Source organism: Dama dama, chromosome 24, assembly GCF_033118175.1.
Source record: "Dama dama isolate Ldn47 chromosome 24, ASM3311817v1, whole genome shotgun sequence".
In the NCBI taxonomy this organism is placed as follows: domain Eukaryota; kingdom Metazoa; phylum Chordata; class Mammalia; order Artiodactyla; family Cervidae; genus Dama; species Dama dama.
In genome coordinates this window covers 35,558,476-35,564,475 of record NC_083704.1, presented here as the reverse complement: position 1 = coordinate 35,564,475, position 6,000 = coordinate 35,558,476, and positions in this window count along the sequence as shown.

The following is a 6,000-nucleotide window of genomic DNA, read 5'->3' as shown; positions in this document are numbered from 1 at the left end:
CAGGACAGAAAATGAGGTCGAAATCCACTTTGAAACTATGTCTTCATTCTCACTGTAATTCTTCACCATGTCTTAAAAAGTGCAGTCAAGAGAATTGAAATGAGTGCTTTGCCAAGTCAGAATTAGGATTGAGTTCTCCTCTTCAGCCATGTGCTTCTCTTGTCTTCCATTCCATGCTTTGGAGAGGTAGTGGATAGAACTCAACTCAGGAAGCAAGAAGGATCAAAGACAGGGACTTCCCTGATGGCCCAGTGGTTAGGGTTTTGCCTTCCATTATGGCGTCTGTGGGTTTCATCCCTGGTTGCAGATTTAGGATCCCACATGCCTCAGGGACCAGAAGGCCAAAATGTAAAATGAAAGCATGTTGTAACAAATTTAGTAACGACTTTTTAAAAGACAGTCCACATCAAAAAACCTTTAAAAAAAAAATGGAAGAAGGATCAGATCAAAGACAGACAAAAGATAGGCCTGTTATCGTTTTGTCTCTTTGACATGAAACTGTAAGTTAAATCATCCCAAAAAGGTTTCAGTTGATTAGTAAAACAGCATGTTATATTGTACTGAATGATTAAAGCTAGACAATCCGTGTGATTCTTCGCTTCTTCTTGCTTTCTGAATGCATCTGTTGATATACTGAGGTTATAGCTTCAAAGTCCAAGATGATCAGGTTCACCCTCTGCCTAAATTTCTATTCATCTCTTGATGCTGTTATGCTAGTGGTTCGAACTGAAATCACATGTTTGAGGACAAGTCAAAGCATTGACTCAAGCGTGTTCTGCTTGTAGTTTTAAGCCTACTGAGAACGAAGACGATATTCATGCTTTTAAAGCTGTATAGGCACAAATCCTATAAAGCTAAAGGGGCTTCCCTGGTGGCTCAGAGGGTAAAGCATCTGCCTGCAATGTAGGAGACCTGGGTTTGATTCCTGGGTTGGGAAGATCCCCTGGAGAAGGAAATGGCAACCCACTCCAGTACTCTTGCCTAGAAAAATCCACGGACGGAGGAGCCTGGCAGGCTACAGTCCACAAGATCACAAAGAGTCGGACATGACCGAGCAACTTCACTGTCTCCAGGCACAAATCCAACAAAATTAGAGTATCTTTTTAATAAATAGTATTACCACTACGTTTATATTAATAGAACTAAATGGAGAGTTATTAAACTGAAAATCATGAAATATCGACTGATTTACTAGTTGGTTGCATGCCTTTTGTCATGTTTTACTGTCCAAAAGATCCATAAGCAAAATGTGCCATTTTCCCAGTTCACATGTCTTAAATGAAACACGGGTCAGCGGGACTCTCAAACTCAACTCAGGGACTGGCCATGCCCATTGGCATGACTCAGCTGCTGCAACTTCATCGTGTGCCCGCAGCAACACCTTGGCTCTCCTTCTCTCTTCATCATGCCCCATCTGAATGTTACTTCTAGTTATTGCTAATTCAGTTAATGTGTTGAAAGAATGCTTTTGCCTTTACCTAGGTGATTTGTGCGAGGGGGGTTTAAATCTGCCTGTCGTCTTCATGTTAGAACATTGTTGCCCACTCTGCAGTTCATGGCTACAAGATAATCCATTGTTAAATATTACTGTCAGGGCATGTGAGAGGACCCGTGTTGTGCCAGGTTATAAACAGTTCATCCTGAACATCTGATATAAGACAATGGAATCTCATGTCTGGAAAAACATTGTCGCTAGCAATCAGCATGCCTAACTGGTTTTTAACAGAACCGCAAGGTCGTTATCACCTCTGACAAAATTAACAGTGATTCCTTAACATCATCTAATACCCAGCCCATGTTTAAATGTTCCTTCTTGTCTCAAATGTCTCTTTGGACATAGTTTACGTGAATCAGAATCCAAACGAGGCCCATTGCCTTTGGTAGACTTCCCACAGTCTGATTCTAGCTGATTGTTTTCTGATTGTGTCATTTTATTTGTTCTTCTATCTCCCTAATTTCCTGTAAGTATGCCGTTAGATCTGGAGACTTGATTACATTCTGGTTAAATTTTGCTTTTGGCAAGAATCCTTCAGGGGTGAGGCTGTGTGTTTCCTCTTGCATTGTATCAGGATGCACATAATTTCTGGTTGTTCGGCTTTTTTGTGGTGTCAAGATTGATTTGGGATAGAGCTGACTGAGATGAGTAGGGTTTGAGTTGTGAAATTTATTCCTCCCCAATCTGTGGTCCAACTTCACTGGAAGAGTTTTGATTATATCTCCAGGGGGAGCTCAGATTAGGGCTGTTAATCAATAGCCAGTAAAACTCCTGACTTCATGTAAAAGTCATAGAAATGTGTTTCTATCAGAATCATTTCAATGAGTAAGCTCAGCCTCAATAATGAAAATTTGTACTCTGATGTAGACCCAAAGTGCTTGGGAGAGGAAGGTGAGACAATGAGGACACAAGCTGTCATGTCTCTCATGTGCTACAAAGTCGTCATCACACTGGAATTAACCTTGAAAATCAAATTGAAATCTGAGGAATGAACATGCAAAGTCAAAATGAAAGAATATTTTGAGAGGACCTCATGATATATTCAGATTACTAAACACTAAGGTTTTATATATTGATTTGAGGAAAATTGATATATGATCTTTTGTTTAAGTTATGTGTGATATCTGGATGAAGATCATAAAACAACAGGATTAAGAAACATTAAATACTACAGAGGCATACTGTGGATAGACACTTCTTCACTGGCAAAATCAAGGGTCCTTTGAAGCTAACATAAACATTCCATAACAGTCAAATTTAAATCATCTAGGTTCTCGCCCAACTGAGTTTTGTGGAGTGAAACTTGAAGATGCACAGTTCAGCTACCAAAAGAGATTGTAAAGAAATTCCATTAAGGAAGGTCTAAGTTCAGATTCTACACTGAAGTTCCTCAACCTCAGTACCATTGACAGATAATTCTTTGGTGGGTCACTGGGGGCTGTCTTGCACATTGTAAGATGTTTAGTAGCCTCCCTGGAATCTACCCATGAGAGATAAGTGGACGTGGCAGGCCCAGTGTTGATAAGCAAAAATGTCTCCAGCCTTTGCCAAATGTCTGATTCCGGGGGCTGGGGTAAGGGGATAGGAATCACCCCTAGCTGAGAACCACTCATCTTCAGTGACACTTAGCAAACTCCTCTTCCATCTTCCAGAAGTTTGAATCATGTGTTCTGGGCACCAGATGATACCCAACGTAAAGTTTTACAACGTGTATGGTTAGGCTTTTCACAGCCGTGCTTTCAAGAGCAAACTGTGAACTCACATAGTCTGAGAACAAATCCCAGAGGGTTCAACTTCTGATTTGGATATGTTGACACATCTAGGTTGCTTTCACCTTTTGTCTGTGGTGAATAATGCTGCTGTGAACCTGGGCTTACAAATACCTGCTTGAGTCCCTGCTTTCACTTCTTTGAGGTGTGGGATTGCTAAGTCAAATGGTAATTCTATAGAGTTTCAATTTTTGAGGAATTGTTGCATCATTTTCTACAGTGGCTATATACCATTTTACATTCCCGCCAGCAACGTGCAAGGAGTCCAGTTTCTGCACATCTTCACCAGTACTTGTTCCTTTGTAGTTTTTAAATTTTCATGGACAGAGGAGCCTGGCAGGCTACAGTCCAGAGGGTTGCAAAGAATAGGACACAACTGAAGCAGATTAGCACACACATAGCATCTTAGCTGTGAGACCTCAGGCAAGATTTTCACTATTTCCTCAGCTTGCTAAATAGAAAAGCAGAACAATCTGAAAGTGGATTTTCAAGATTAAATTAAGAAATATCCTATATTAATTATCTGGAATCTGTTATTGTTATTTCCCATGTGTTAGGGAGATTATTTTTATTGCAGTCTCTAAACATAAGATGCAGACAAACTCCCAGTAACAAAATAATGAAAATACACAAGGATTTACCCACAAGCTGGTCAAATTTATGAAAGAAGTGGTGTAAGAGGTTATCTTGATGTTCCCCGTGACAAATAAGTGTGTACTTGTTTTTTTTAAAAAAAAAAATGCTTATAAATTATCAAAAGCTGAAGTGAAACTTGCTCTTGTTGGAATTAGAGGCCAAGGTGAACTAACAGTTAATTCCACCAGATCCTCTAGAATGCATGGTCACTAGAGCACATAGAAACAACCCAGGCGTCCAGATTCAGTGTTGCCCTTGTTAGGGAGCTCCTGGAGGAAAGGTAGTATTTAACCAGTCATTCAGGGTAGATTCCTTGGATAGACATCCTTTTCTAACACAGAACAACCCATCAGCATTCAGAGGGAATAATAGGGACAGACCACCCTAGGCTTGCAAAGGCTTCCTACTTAAGAAGGGTATTTTCTTGGAGTCCATCCTCATTTTGTATCAACCCTTGGTTCCCTAGAAACACATTCTCTGGAAATGTGCTTTTATTCTCCAATCTGCTTTTTTTTCTTTCTTTCTTTCTTTTTTTTTTCACTCTTCTGTCTAAACTAGTAATCTTAGTAATACCCAGGGACCTCAATCCCCATCCATTTCCACAAGCCCCGGGTACCTGTCAAGCCAAGTGCAGAGAAGAAATCATGGGGAGAATCTCCCATACTAGTAAGCAAACTATGGATAAGTACAAGGGAAGGAAGAAGGAAATTAACATTTAATGAGGACCCAGTGTAAAAGAACAAGAAATTACTAACGGGCTTGCACGCGAACTTGAGCAGCTCCCCAGCCTGCCAAAGATAATTTTCAAATCGCCAGTCCAAATTTCCTCCTCCTTTCTTCTGAAGAATATGGACTGTTTCTTCTAGGAGAGGGGCCAAGTACATCTACATAATAAAGGGCTGAGAAAGACAGGATGGAAGAAGAGAGAAGATACGTTGTGGGCGAGGGCTGGATAGGTTTTCTCCAGGAGGTGCTGAGAAGTCACTGAGGTATTGCAGAGTATGAGGGAAGCAGCAGGAAAGGGGAGAGAATTTTGATAAGTGTTGTTAAAATATTTGAGCCCTCTTTAATGATATTTTTAAGAATTCTTTTTGGCAGTTGAAACTTGCCTCTTAAAATTTGATTATCTGGGACTGCACTGTGTGGGAGCCTTGGGTTGATTAGTCTTAAACCAATGTGTATGATCTGCTATTCTCACATGGAGTCAGTATTTGGTAGCTGTATTACTGCATTTTATAACAGCAGTAGGACACAGTGGAGCATCTTGAGTCAGCTGGATTAGAAACCTGGATTAACTACTTCTTAGTTGTGTGGACATGGGTTTCTTAACCTCTCTGAGCCTCCATTTTAACATCTGTAAAAGAGAAATAACAAAATTAGCCCACCAATTTTCAATGAGGAGAAAATGATTGGAAAACTATGTGGCGTCTAATAATTCTTCTGCAATGGATACTACTGTTATCCTCGTATATGCCTGAATTCAAGGTCTTGCATGACTTGCTAAAGGTCACATAGCCTGTGTGTGATGTTGCCAGACAACATATGGGATGTCCTTTCAAATCGAATTTCAAATAAATGACAAATGGGTTTTTAGTATAAGTGTATCCCGACTATCACTTGGGACATACTTATACCAAAATTTTATTGATCGTTTTCGGATATCGCAGTTCAATGAGGCATCCTGGATTTTTATTTGCTGAATCTGGCAACCCTGTCCATGATGAATGTCGCTGTGATTCAAGTCCATGTTCTCTAACCTCCAAATTCCATGTTCTTCTCCTTGCTCTGGAGAAGTAGGCAGAACCCAGAAACAGGAGTGAGGGCCAGGTAGTTCGTGGGCATACAAGGGAAATGACATCAAGAGAAAATAGTGAGCACCTCCTGTGGATCCCAGGTATGCGACATTGTGTGCTACCTATGCAACAACTCACCTAGATCAGTGTTGTTACCTCCACTTCACAAAAAGGAAAATTGCACATCCAAGTCCTGACGTTCCCAGCCAGGGACACGATAGACAGGCGAGCATAGCGTTGAAGTTCCCAACTCGGGCCTGCACTTTCGGTCGTCACCTGTCACTGTAGACTGTCTTTTGAAGACTCT